We start from the raw sequence: 15836 nt of genomic DNA, 5'->3' as shown, positions 1-15836 counted from the left end.
GCTGCCCATATGGGATGCTGGCATGATATAGGCAGCAGCTACACCATAGTGTCAGCCCTAACTTTTGACTTTATTTGTTCATTTAGTTCTTTTTTTTTAACTGTTAATGAATATAAATTTCCAAAGTACAGCTTATGGATTACAATGGCTTCCCCCCATAACGTCCCTCCCACCCGCAACCCTCCCCTTTCCCACTCCCTCTCCCCTTCCATTCACATCAAGATTCATTTTTGATTCTCTTTATATACAGAAGATCAGTTTAGCATACATTAAGTAAAGATTTCAACAGTTTGCTCCCACACAGAAACATAAAGTGAAAAATGCTGTTTGAGTACTAGTTATAGCATTAAATCTCAATGTACAGCAAACTAAGGACAAAGATCCTACATGAGGAGTAAGTGCACAGTGACACCTGTTGTTGACTTTACAAACTGACACTCTTGTTTATGGCATCAGTAATCACCCTAGGCTCTTGTCATGAGCAGAGATCTTTCATTTAGTTTTTTTTTTTTTTTTTTTTTTTTTTTTTTTTTTTTTTTTGCGCCAGAGTGTCTTGGCTTTCCATGCCTAAAATACTCTCATGGGCTCTTCGGCCAGATCTGTATGCCTTAAGGGCTGATTCTGAGGTCAGAGTCATAGCCAAGGCTATATGAAGCCCCCTGAGTTCACCGACTCTGATCATATTTAGACAAGGCCATGGTCAAAGTGGAAGTTCTCTCCTTCCTTCAAAGAAAGGTACCTCCTTCTTTGATGACCCGTTCTTTCCACTGGGATCTCACTCAAAGAGATCTTTCATTTAGGTTTTTTTTTTAACTTTTATTTAATGAACATAAATTTCCAAAGTATGGCTTATGGGTTACAATGGCTTCCCCCCCATAACGTCCCTCCCACCCGCAACCCTTCCCTTTCCCACTCCCTCTCCCCTTCCATTCACATCAAGATTCATTTTCGTTTCTCTTTATATACAGAAGATCAGTTTAGCATACATTAAGTAAAGATTTCAACAGTTTTCTCCCACACAGAAACATAAAGTGAAAAATGCTGTTTGAGTACTAGTTATAGCATTAAATCTCAATGTACAGCACACTAAGGATAAAGATCCTACATGAGGAGTAAGTGCACAGTGACTCCTGTTGTTGACTTAACAAATTGACACTCTTGTTTATGGCCTCAGTAATCAGCCTAGGCTCTTGTCATGACTGCCAAGGCTATGGAAGCCCCCTGAGTTCACTGACTCTGATCATATTTAGACAAGGCCATGGTCAAAGTGGAAGTTCTCTCCTCCCTTCAGAGAAAGGTACCTCCTTCTTTGATGATCCATTCTTTCCACTGGGATCTCACTCGTGGAGATCTTTCATTTAGGTTTTTTTTTTTTTTTCCCCAGAGTGTCTTGGCTTTCCATGCCTGAAATACTCTCATGGGCATTTCAGCTGGATCTGCATGCCTTAAGGGCTGATTCTGAGGCCAGAGTGCTCTTTAGGACATCTGCCATTCTATGGGTCTGCTGTGTATCTCACTTCCCATGTTGGATTGTTCTCTCCCTTTTTTATTCTATCAGATAGTATTTACAGACACTATTCTTGTTTATGTGATCCCTTTGGTTCTTAGTCCTATAATTATGATCAATTGTGAACAGAAATTGATCACTGGGACTAGTGAGATGGCATTGGTACATGCCACCTTGATGGGATTGAATTCGAATCCCCTGGTATGTTTCTAACTCTATCGTTTGAGGTAAGTCAGCTTGAGTCTTTGAAAACAAACAAGTTACCAACTTCCAAAATACAGTGGAGGCATATCCACTGGGCAAACACATCCATTCCAAAAGGGAGAAACAGGCAAGTATAATGGACTACACAATGGAAAGCAACACTAAAACCAAGCAGGAAAGACATTAAATCCTAAAGCTTCAAGACTAGCATCTCATTCACATTGGGAGTCACCAAATTCTTGAGTATTTCTACTTCTATGGCATTACTGATTGTTGTCCACATGACTATTATCTCAGGCTGCAAACTGATATCAGTGATTTTCCTAGGCGGATACTTAATTTTAGCTGTACCTCTTCCCTTTTAAGATATCTACTTTGATTCTACTCCCATACCTCTTTCCTTGTTTCCTCATGTACTGATCCCTCACCCATAATTACTCATATTGCTTCATTATAGCATTCTGAGCTTGCTCCTCCAAACTTCCAACTTCTGCCAGTTACTCAATTCCAGTGCTGCATCTATATTTTTAGATATAGTTATATTAATGGTTCTACCTTCATAGCCAATTCTACATGTTAGTCTAGTTTTCATTACTATAATGAAATAATGGAGACAGGTGACTTTGTAAATAAAAGTGTATATTTACTGATGGTTTTAGAGGTCTAGGGACCTTATCTTGTGATGGTGACCTTATTGGTAGAGTCCTAAGGTGGCACAGAGTGTCACATGGCAAGAGAGAAGCACATAAATTTCTCTGTTCTCTCTCTTCCTCTTCCTATAGTTATGAAGATGACATTATCCAATTTTAATCATTTCCCAAACATCTAAAGTCTGAAAGCCATAGTCAGATTAAATTTTTATCCTTTTAATACCTCATAATGGAGATTAAATTGCAGCACATGATGCTTTGTGAGACACTCAAACCACACCCGAACCATAGCAAATGTTTATATCCTAATCCTGAGAATATTTGAATATGTCATGTTGTATGGGAAGGGGGAATTAATGTAACAGATGGAAATAAGATTACTTATCAGATAACCTTAGTAATGAAGGTCATCCTGGATTGTTTGGGTGAGCCAATGTAAGAAATTTCTCAAGAAATTTAACAACAACGAATCAAACAATCCAGTTAAAAAATGAGCAAAGGACATTTACAGGCATTTTTCAAAGAAAGAAAAGAAAATAGTTGACATGTAAAAAACGCTTGAGGTTAGTAGTCATTGGGAAAACCACAATCAGGTATAATGCAATGCTGGTTAGAATAACTATCATCCAAAACTGATAAAGTAACAAGTGTTGGTAAGGAGGTAGAAAAGAGGAACACTAATACACTGTTGGTGGAATGTGAACTGATACAACCATTATGGAAGATAGTATGGAGATAACTCAGGGAACTAAAAATAAATCAACCACATGTCACAGCTATCCCACTCCTGGGAATACCCCCAATGGAAATGAAATCAGCATATGAAAGTTTTAACTGTATCCTTGAGTTTATAGCAGCTCAACTAAAATAGGTAAGATATGGAATTAACCCAAATGTCCATCAAGTGATGACTGGATAAAGAAAATGTGGTATATATACAAAATGTAATAGAAAAGAAAAAAGCAGCCAAAAATAAATTAAATCTCATATTTTCCAACAAAATGGGTACAACTGGAGATATTATGCTTACTGAAATAAGCCAGACCCAAAGGACAAATATTTTTTTCTGATTTGTGGTAGATAATCTATAGAATATAAAATTAATATATATTTGAGTGAAAATTACAATTGATATTTGATTATTGTTTATAGCCATTGTCTGTCTATTTTGCTGAATAGTAGTCTTTTCTGATTTTTACTTGTTGAACTGTTTATTTAAAGAAACATTAAGCCTATGACTATAAAGTAAATTAGAAACATGTTTTTGTAATATTAAAATGAAATAAAGGAAGGAAGGGGGACGGAGGCACAGAAAGAAGCATCATTATATTCTTAGAATTGTATTTATAAACTACGTGAAATTAAAGGACTTTAAAAGTCCTTGAAATTGAAAGTAGGTGGAAGAAGTGTTCCAATCAGAGTAAAGCAATATGAAAAATACTCAACTGATCATTGCTGGTTTTGAAGATGAAAGGAGAGCCACAGTCCAAGAAATTGAGGTAACCTCCAGAAGCAGGATAAAATAAGAACATGGATTCTCATCAAAGGCCTATGTGGGCAATGCAGACCTGTAAACATCTTGATTTCAGAATAATGAGACCCTTGCCATACTTCTTATCTGTATAACTGTAATAACATTGCTTTGTATTAAGCTTGTAAGCTTGTGCTAATTTGTTACAGCAGTAGTAAGGAACTAATGTACAACATATTAAGTATTTTTAAAATATTTTCTATTAATGTTATAGGATTCTGATGCTCATTGCTTCTTCTTGTATGTATTTAATGAAGGCTTTAAAAAATCAAATTCTCTTTATGGGAACATTATAGGTTTTGATTTTTCTATCCTTTTTTTGACACAGTCTACTGACATTCTGAGCAATAATATGTGAGGGAAAATGATGGATGTTCTTTCTTGCATAAAGCTTTGAGAATCAGTATGCATTTTGCGATATTATCTTCTACTTTTGTAGTCATGGAAACATATGATGGAGACTCCATTAGCCTGAATTCCTGAGCAACTATAATGAACAATGCTTTACTGATGATCAATGTTAGATATGTTGCTTGAGTATAAAATAAGCCTTGCTGTTTTATTCCCTGATATTCTGATTTTTGTTATGACAGTATAAACCACACTATTCTGACTTACACAAAAAATGTTGCAGGAAGTGGGTTAAGTTAGAATTAAAAAACATCTAAACTCTGTGGCATTGACTGAATGACTATTTGCCAACTATTAAAAAAAGCTATGAGAAGGGATAAGAATGCCAACCCTACAATATATGTGCCATGGATGCATGCTGAAATTGTTGCATAAAACAATTTTCAGGACAGAAAATATTTCTAATGATCACATATACCCAAAGGATAGAGGTAGAAAACAAAATTTAAGCATGTACAACAAATCTCTATATCTTCTTATTCTCCTTTTGTATACTGTTTTAATTGCTCTTTGGTTTCCTATATTTCAGGTCTAAGTGTCAAGACAGGTATTTTCTTCACAAAACCTTTGTGGTATTTCTTTTTAATTAGTCCTTACACTGTGGTCTGAGTCTTTTAAGGTTCTGATACCATGGGAATCTTCTATTAGGCTTCCCATTATATATAAGTGCTTGGGTTTGTCCCCCACTTTTAGTCTTAATGGAGAGGGGAAACCAACATATTAGGGTATTTCAGGAATTTCATGATAAAACAAAATTAAATGTTAAGATTATCTTGATACAAAATTTTTGAAATGCATGCATATTTTTTCATAATATGCATTTCCATGAACTTTTCATAATGGACTTACATAAGTTACTCTTCACATGCAAAATCATGGATATATTTGAGAAGATGTTATTTATAAGAAAGATGAAGTATGTACCTATTCTATCATGTTGTTGAAAGTTAAGGTCCCTAAAAACAAGGTTTTAAAAAGAATTAGCTATTGTATATTGATTTTGTTGACATTTAAAAATGATTGGAAAGATTTTATCTATATCTGTCCATTGTTGGAATCATATTTCACCCTCTCTTTACCCAAGTTATCTTAATTTCTATAGAAAAGTTGCTTCTCGCTTTGTTGGTTAAGTAGAGGAAACTATTTAGAATATAAACTTGATGACTATGCACTTAGTTTATTAAGAATTGTTCTTCCAGAATTCCTTTAATCTGTTCAGTGTATAACCACAAAATCCATTCCAAGCATTTCAAGTTAGAATATAGGTTATTCATAAATGAAGGATCCTGGCGAACAACACCCCAGCAGAAGGATCAGGCCATCAAGGAGAGAGGCGCCTTTCTTTGAAGGGAGGAAGGAACCTCCACTGTGATATGGCCTTGATTAAACAAATTCAGAATTGCTGAACTCAAGGGGCTTCCATAGCCTAGACAGCTCATAGCAAGTCTCGGGTGATTGCTGACATCATAAATAAAAGTGCCAATTGTTAAATCAACAACGGGAGTCACTGGGTTCATGCTCCCCACACAGGATCTCTGTCCTTAATATGTTTAACTATGAAACTCAAAAACAACACTACTAGTCGAGCAATACCCTATACCTGGTTCGGTTGTGTGAGTGCAACCTGTTGAAATCCCTGCTTAGTATATACTAAGTTGATCTTCAATATATGAAGGTAATTGAAAATGAAACATGATGAAGGGCAGGATTGGAGAGGGAGTGGGTGAGGGGAGGGCCACGGGAGGGAGGGAGGTCGGGGGGGGGGGGAAGCCACAACAATACAAAAGATGCATTTTATATTCTACTTAAAACTATTGGTTGAACTCTGTAATTAATACACAGTTACTCTTAGGTGTTTAATTAATGCTATAACTAGTACCAAATAGTATTTTACACTTTGTGTTTCTGTGTGGGAGCAAAATGTGGAAATCTTTACTTAACATACGCTAAATTGATCTTCTGTATATAAAGAATATTGAAAATTAATCATGATGTGAAGGGGAGGGGGAGAGGGAGTGGGAGAGGGGAGTGTTGTGGGTGGGAGGGAAGACACGGGGGGGAGGAGGCTATTGTTGTCCTTAAGCTGTACTTTGGAAATTTATGCTCATTAAATAAAAATAAAAAAAAAAGAATATAGATTATCCAGTTTGGTTGGCAACTCTATTGGCTTCAATACAACAAGAGTTGTAATTTAGTAGACTTTGAGAATAAATAGTAAATGCCACCCTGGGGAATGTCTTAAGTCTCCCTAAACTGTGGAATTAAAGGAAAATTTCTTCTGTAACATTTCCTGTAGGCCTTGGCATAAAATTACAACCAAAAGAAAATTCAATTTGGTTTCAGTATACCATAGTTTTTTCTCTTTTTAATACAAAAGTATACATATTTGTCCAGGCTTTATATTTTCTTTTTTTTTAATTATTTACTTATTTGAATGGGAGAATGGCAGTGAGAGAGAAAAAACAACTGGCTCACTCTTCAAATGGTATCAAAGGCCAAGGCTGATTTAGGCTGAAAACAGTGCTGATCCAGTCTGAAATGGTGTCTTCCACATTGGTGCAGGGCCCCCAAGTACTTGGGTCATCCTCCAGTGCTTTCCCAGACATATTAGCATGGAGCTGGATCAGAAGAGAAATGGCTGAACTTGAACCTGTGCTCTGAAATGCAATGCCAGCATTACAAGCAATGCCTTAATTCATTGCGCCACAATGCTGGTACTCAGGCCTTATTTTTAAATCTTAAGTGAATCCTTATTATTTTTCCCAGAAAAATAAACTAAAATGAAAACATTATCTTTTGCTATGATTTCTACAAAACTAATTCTTCCTCTTTTTATGGCTAAAGGATACTGCTATGCTTATAAATAAAAACCGTTTTCTTTAAATTTTCTATTTTCTGTAATAAATTTAAAGCCAAGACTGAGCTCTTAGTTGGCAGTGAAATTGTCAGTCAATAGTTCAATAGATCATCCAGTTTCAGATTTCTGTTCTTAAGACCCAGAAAAAAGTTTTACAGGCATCACCTGCAGTATAATGATTTATCCAAACTTTGAATTCATTTATATAACAAATGAAATTGTTAAATCGTCTTCCTTTATTTATGATCATCAGTCTCAACATTGGAGGACTAGGAAGACAAGCATAAGTGGCTGAAAAAATGGATTGAAGATATTAAATGTCATAACAGAGAAGCCACCAAAAAAGGATACTATAAATATACCCAGCAACACTGTAGAAAATCCACATTTGAGTGCTAATAATGCCTCCCAAGAGTGATCTACCCACTTTCAAATCTTTTCACTGATTCTCCTCTTGCTGCCCTTACATCTCTTGATGATATGTTTGTACTGGTTCGTTGGACTTCATCAGTTTTATGCTTTACATTTTGATTTTTTACTATGTTGTCTGATTTACATCATTTTATCTTCATTTATTAATTCCATGAACTAGTTACTGAGGACATACATTGAGCTAGTTCATGGGGACATAACACTTAATGAAACACATTAAGTCTCTGAGTTCAAGGAGCATGTGGAAGAGACATCAGCATGCAAACAAATTAATGAGAATATTCCAGGATTCCAAGATGGCTGAATAAGGAAATATGTGCTGACTTTGACTAAGGGAAGATAACAGAAGCAAAGCAGAGGAAGTGCATTCCCCTGGGGAGAGTCGGAGAAGACTTGGCTGTGGAAATTCTACAGAAAGAAGAGAGCTGCTGTGGAGCCATGTGGAAAGTACAAACATGCAGCAGCAAGTGGGGACACCACCCATGACTCCTATAGCTGAGGGCTGGATGAGAAACCATCTTCTGAGAGGGAGGTGAGAACAGATTGCATAACTGGTGATATTGCCTAAGAGAGCATCCTGCAGACCATAGTGACGTTGATTCTGGCCTGCAGCCCTAGTGGTAGACAGAGTACTGACTTAACTGCATGAAGGAAGAGCACATTTCTTTCTCCCCATCCTCCCACAAGGGTGTCTGGCAACCAGCAGGGAGAAAGTGCCATTTTATTAGAAGCAGAGACTGTGGTGGCTTATTGGTACAAGGGACTAGGGGATTTTATCAAAGGATAAATCCAAGTTTGACAATGACTGAGTCTGGCCTGCAGGGTTGACAGGTGGCTGGACATCCACTTAGGACTGTGTGGTGCTCCTATCCCCTCCACCCTATAACAGACTCTGGGGCTCAAATTGCTAAGGTGGAGAATCTGCAGGCAGCAGGCCCTGGGAACACCTCTCTTCTCTCCATGGATGCAGCAGACTTGTGGGATGTCAGCAGTTCACCTTCACCCTGTGACTGTAGAAGCCCTGCATGATATGTTTGTGGCTATACTATGACTGCTCAATAGGGCATGGAGTATTGGTGGTTCTCTGGGCAATCATTGTGTCTGGCTTCAGAGGCTCAGAGTTCCCTGAGTGCCTGGGGGGGGGGTGTCATTGCGAAGGTTTTCATGCTCACACTGACACCACACATATCCTTTGAGAGGTTTATGCACCTGTGTAGGTGGGGGTTGTAACCACTGTGTGCTAACTCTAGGAATTCATCATCTTGGAAGAGAGGTAGTGAGGCTATGATGACAACAATAGATGTGATCACACCCTCTCCCTTGCTGACAATAGAGATCTGCCATGCCCAACTTTGGTGTTATCTTTGACTTCTGCCCCAAAATTGAACACTGACCAGAGCTACTTGGTGCCACCTAGCACATGTCTCTGGATATCCACTGAAAGAGCAGTCACTCCACCAATCCACAGAGGCTTAGTTCAAAGATAAAACATATCAGAGGAGAAAACCAACGTATGTTTCCACAAATGCCTAAAAATAAACTTTGAAATGCAAGAAACAAGAACAAAGAAGATAATATGACTCCCCAAATGAATAAAACACTTCATTATTAAAATGTGAAAATGAAGAGGTTGATGAGATGCCTGCAAATGAATTCAAAAGAATGATCATAAGATTATGTAAAAACATACAAAACCAAATTCATGAGATATAGAAATCCATTCATGATATGGATGGAAAATTTTGCCAGGAAACAGAGATATTGAAGAGAAAACAAACTGAAATATTATAAATGATAAATTCAATGTGAAAAATGGAGTATACATTGGGAAGCCTTAACATCAAACTTGATAAGGCAGAAGAAAGAATATCTGAGTTAGAAGACAAATCCTTGGAATATTTCAGTCAAAGAAGAAAAAGAAAAAGAAGGAGGAGGAGTAAGAGAAGGAGGGGAAGGAAAAGAAGAAGAAGAAGAAGAACAACAACAACAACAACAAAAAATTAGAAAAACTGAAAATAGTGTTGAGATTTATGGGAAAGTATCAAATGATGAAACATACAGTTCTTACGAGTTTCTAAAGACGTGGAAAGAGAGAATGGATTAGAAGACCTAGTTAGCAAATTAATAGCAGAAAATTGACCTTATTTAAAGAAGGAAGCGTACATCCAAGTATAGGAATCACATAAAACTCTTAATAGACTTGATCAGAAATGATCTTCAGCACAACACATTATGGTCAAACTTTCAACAGTAAAATAAAAAGAAAAGATTCTAAAATGTGCACAAGAGAAACACTAGATTACCTTTAGAGGATTCCAAATTAGACTAACAGCAGATTTCTCATCAGAAACCCTACAGGCTAGGAGTGAATGGAGAGACATAGTCCAAGTACTAAAAGAAAAAAAAAGCTATCAATGTAGAATATTGTACCAAGCAAAGCTCTCATTTATAAATTAAGATGAAATAAGGATCTTCCAAAACAGAAATTGAAAGAATTTGTCACTACTTGTTCAGCCTTACAAATGATTCTTAAAGATGTGCTACACACAGAAACACAGAAAGATAGTCATCATTATGAAGGAATGTGAAGGCAAAAAACTCTTCTAGTAAAAGTACAAAAGAAATCCAAAGAAAACAATAGTAATATGCATGGAAAAATGCATTACCAAATTATTATTAATTATCAATAATAACATTGACTATAAATGGCCAAAATTCTCTAATTAAAATATATAGATGTGTTGAGTGGATTAAAAAAGATTCATGCAGACTGAATGTGACAGGATGGAAAAATACATTTCATGATAGTGGAAAGCAAAAATCAGCAGGTATAGCCATTCTCATATCAGACAAAATAGATTTTAACACAAGAACTGTTTACAAGATAGAGAAAGGCATTATGTAATGATTAAGGAAGAAGTGACTATAGTAAATATATATGTACCTAATGTCAAGGCACCAGACTAAAATATATTAATAGATCTAAGGAAGACATATGCTGAAATAGAATAAAAACGGGGGGCTTCAATAACCAACTGTAAACACTTGGCAGATCAATTTGACAGAAAATCAACCAAAAAATAACAGAGCTAATCTACACTGTGAACCAAATGGACCTGATATCTACAGAACATTTTACCCCACAGTTGAAGAATACACATTCTTTTCATGAGTACATGGAACTTTCTCTAGAATAGACCATAAACTAGGCCATAAAGAAATCTTAACAAATTTTAAAAAATTGAACTCTCACCATGTATCTTTTCTGACTACAGTGGAATGAAGCTGGAAATTAACAAATTAAGAGACGCTAGAAAATATGCAAACACACAGAGGCTGAAAACATGCTCCTGAATGAACAGTGGGTCATAGAAGAAATTAAGTGGGAAACCAAAAAATTCTTGTAAATGAATTAAGGTGACAACATCTCATATATGGGATTAGGCAAAAGCGGTGTTAAGTGGGAAGATTTAGCAAGTAGTGCCCCATCAATAAATTGGAAAAGCATCAAATAAATGATCTATCAATGCATAGCAAGGAAAGAAAAACAGGAGAAAATCAAACCCAAAATTAGTAGAAAGAAATAAATAATTAAAATTAGAGAAGAAACAGACAAAATTAAAACACAAAATACACAATATCAGTGAAATGAAGAGCTTTTTTTGAAAAATAAATAAAATAGATCCACCAACTAGCAGCAAAAAGAGGAAGAAGTCCCAAATCAATAAAATCAGAGTTGAAAAATGAGATGTAACAATGAATACCAAGAAATAAAAAGAATCATCAGAAATTACAAACAGCTACATTCCAACAAATCGGTAAATCTACAAGACATGGATAGATTTCTGGACACAAAAAATGAATACCTAAATACAGCAGCAACCAAGACAGAGATTGAATCAGTAATAAAAACCCTCCCAATAAAGAAAAGCCCAGGACCAGATGGCTTGACAGCTGAATTCTACCAGACTTTCAACGAAGAAATAATTCCAATTCTTTTCAAACTATTCAAAGCAATTGAAAATGAGGGAATCTCCCAAACTCTTTCAATGAGGCCAGCATACCTTAATTCTTAAACCAGAAAAAAAGATACAACAAAGAGAACTATAGACCAATACCCCTGATGAGCAATATGCAAACCAAAAACTATAACAATGTTACCACATCTCAGTTAGAATAGCTATAATCCAAAAATAAAAAAAATGGTGGCAAGGATGTGAGGAAAAAGTTACCTTAATATAATCTTGATGGGAATGTAAACTAGTACAACAATTTTTGAAGACAATATGGAGATTCCTCAGGGATTCTAAAAGATCTGGAAATAGATCTGTCATATGATCCAACCATCCCACTCCTGGGAATTTACTTAAATAAAACAAAATCAGCATATGAAAGAGTTATTTTCACCCCCATGTTTATGGCAGCTCAATTCACAATAGCTAAGATATGAAATAAAAACAGAAGTCTGTTATCTGAAGACTGGATAAAGAAAGAGTGGTATATATATATATATATATATATATATATATATATGCTAAGGGATACTACCTAGCCATAAAAAAGAATGAAATCCTATCTTTTGCAACAAAAATGGATGTGATTAGAAACTGTCATGCTTAGTGAAATAGGCCACTCTCAAATGGACAAGTATTATATATTTTCTCTGACATGTGGCAGTTAATACAGAATACAAAAATATGTATGGGGATGAAATGGAAATTATATAGTCTGCTTGTTGTTTTTAGTCCTTGTTTATACTCCTGTGGAACTGTGGTCTTCCTACTTTTTACTTTTAGAATATTATGATCAGTGGTAAATTAAGCTTGTGAATGTAGAGCGGATTAAAAGTAGGTCTTTTCTCAAAACTGATAAAAATAGAGAAGGGAGAGAGGGGATTTGGTGGGGAACAGGGGAATGAGAAAAGTTTGGTTGTCTTTTTGGAATTGTACCTATGGGATGTGTGGAGTCTGTTTTCTTTATATCAAAAATTTTTACAAAACAAAAAAAGAAAATTTGAACATTAATAAATGAAGTTAATTCAATAAATCATGGTAATGTTAGAGAGAAGAAAAGGAATTTGCAACAATGATGCAATTACTTTCCATATTTCTGTCTTGAATGTATGGTGTTTGTTCAACTATCTTTCTGTTGTCAGTGTTGAAAAATGGTTGCCAGAATTCTTGGCTCACACACTATTGTGAAAATATCTAAAGTCTCCTTTTGATTTTTTTCCTGTTTCAGACTTAACAAAACCTCTAGGTGCCAGTCTGCAGACTTCTGTTCTGTTATTGTCTTCATCCTAAGTTAATTATTGACAAGGGCAATGTAATTATCATGATTGATTTAGATAATTAAGCTTTACCCTCAAAGTAAGAGCTAGGATCACCAATTACAGATTACTTAGATAGACATAAATGTTTGAAGAAAGAAGTGGGAAGATTGGAGGGTTTGGCTTTTGCAATGGTGTCTGTAGTAGTACTTTTTATTGACTGAGACATTTGTCTGGAGCACAATGCCTTAAGTAGTATCTTAAGGGAAACTGTGCAGAAGTAAATTTTCTGGATGTCTGTACTTATGAGCAAACTGGTTCTGCCTCTCAAATAATTTATAATGGTCTGGGTACAGACTGCTATGAAGAAAAATTGTTTCCTCAGAACTTTGGAGGGATTGTTCTATCAGGATTTTTACACAGAATTTTGTAAGTGATCAACTTAATCCCCTGGAAGTTTTTAGGATATACACTGCAGTCTTGCTCTTCTCTACTTTCTTAATATCATGTTTTTCATTTTGATTTTACTTCTCTCATTAAATACTGTACTTATTTAAATTTAGGTTTATTTTTTAAGAAAAGTTTTATTTATTTGAAAAGGAGAGTGAGAGAAGTCTTCTTTCTGCTTGCTCAGCTCCCAAAATGCCAACAGCATCTGGGCTTGGGCCAGGCTTAAACCAGGAACCTGGGGCTCATCTGAGTCTCCTGCATAGGCGGCAGGGACGTGGGTACCCGAGCCGTCACCTGATGCCTGCAAGTGTGTGCATTAGCAGAAAGCTGGATCCTGGATTGGAAGATGACTGGGGACTTGGATCCAGGCTCTCTGATATGGGATGCAGTATCCCAAGTATCAGCTAAACTGCTATGCCACAAGGCTCACCCATAATGGATCCAAATCCATACAGAAATATTACCTCTGTAAAACTATTGTTCTTTGACTGAAAAGACACATTTAGTGGAGACAAATGGAGTGGAGAACTATGTATGCAAGGACCAAAACATGATGGCTCAAATGTTGATTGAACCTTGTGGTCTTGGGTGTGATTTGTCAAGGTCAAAATAAGTAGGGAGCTGGATTTATGCCAAGTGCTTTCCCAGTTCTTTTTCTTGTCTTTCTTCTGTATTGATATTGTTTCGATATTTCCTGTCCCCAAATTAGTCCCTGCCCTTACATTGTTCATTCTGAGACTCTACTGAAGCTTTCCGTCCTCCCAAATACGTATGCCATTTTTTTTCTATCATATATGCCACTTTATAGCCAAATTAAATAAAAAATAAATAAATAGAACAACTGTTTAATTAATGCTGTAATGTGACGGGTTCGTTGTCCAAAGAGAGATTTTAAAAGTTTACTAATCTTTAATTTGCCTACCTGAGAGGGGAGATTATTTTTGAGAGATTTTCAGTGCTTCTTGTTTCCTCTAGGCAGACACAATAAAACAATAATCAATCAACAATGTGTGTTCCAGACACAATAAAACAATAATCAGTAATTTAATGTCTTAATTCTGAAAGAGTCCCATCATAAAAAAATAATATGTAAATGAATTCAATGGCTGTAATTCTGGATGTCATTGTATTGCTCACTAATAATAATTACCTACTGTTTTTAAGAAGGGTATAATCTGTCTTTCTGGGTTTTCAAGGTCCTTGTAAAAGTTAGAGACAATGTTCATACAACAAATTATGTGGGAGAGTATTAAAAGGGGAGTTCCACTTTTTTATAGATTTATTTCTTTATTTGAAAGTCAGAGTTACACACAGAGAGAAGGAGAGGCAGAGAGAGAGAGAGAGAGAGAGAGAGAGAGAGAGAAAGAGATAGAGAGAGATCTTCCTTCTGGTTTACTCCCCAAATGTCCACAATGGCTGGAGCTGTGCCAATCTGAAGCAAGGAGCCAGGAGCTTCTTCCAGGTCTCCACATGGGTTCAGGGGCCCAAGAACTTGGGCCATCTTCTACTGTTTTCCCAGGCCATAACAGAGAGCCGGTTCAGAAGTGGAGCAGCCAGGACTGAACTAGCACCTTTATGGGATGCTGACACTGCAGGCGACGGCTTTATCTGCTATGCCACAGCGCCGGCCCCGAATTCCAATATTTTAAAGCTTCTCTCATCCTCAGAAATACTTAGTGCCATTTTAACTTCAGCTCAAAGTCTTTGCTAGTGTCAACTAAGGGAATTCATTAGATAAATGATATCTTGTACATGTTGTTATTCCTGGTGAACTAGGAGTATACTGAGAAACAGATATCTGGTTGCTCCATATGTTTACATAAGTGAACATGAATTTTATGGACTACAGTTTCTCAAGAATAAAATTAGTCATGTAGTCAGTGGAATTAGAAAACTAAAATGATACATAGTACAGAGACCTCAAAACTAAGGTTTCCCTTAGGTTAACTCATCCTCAGTTGCCTAGTGATCGTGGATCCAAAGCATATCCCAATGCAGAAATAGCCTCAGGAATCTGTCTGACACAAGGTCTCTACTATACTGAAGATAGATATGCTGCTGACTTGTTATATCCTTCACTAACCATTAACAAAGCCTACTGATGGGTAAAATTTTGTTTGGGGACAGTTGACTTTGTGAGCTCAGTCTTTGTGACCATATAGGATTATTGTATATTTGAAAGAATAAAGACTTTGCAGCTGGAAGTAGGCTTGAATCTAATGTTTATAAATGACATATAAATTTTAGCAAATTATGTACCTTCCAGAATTTCAGTTTCTTCATTAGCAAAAATAGGGCATATTATAGACCATGGCAATTAAATGAGATAATTTATTGATGTACCTTTAGTCTTGTCAAGTAGTAGATTCTTAAAATGTATAATATCTTTTTCCTCACAGGTCACTTTTATAAATTAGTCTTTTCTAACACAGCTGTTACACTGTTACATATGTGAGTTTAGATAAATGTACCAAGTTATACACATTCCAACACAAATATATTCAATTAAATTTATTGTAGGTGTC

This window comes from Oryctolagus cuniculus, chromosome 5 (genome assembly GCF_964237555.1).
Source record: "Oryctolagus cuniculus chromosome 5, mOryCun1.1, whole genome shotgun sequence".
NCBI lineage: Eukaryota > Metazoa > Chordata > Mammalia > Lagomorpha > Leporidae > Oryctolagus > Oryctolagus cuniculus.
This window is presented reverse-complemented; position numbering follows the sequence as displayed.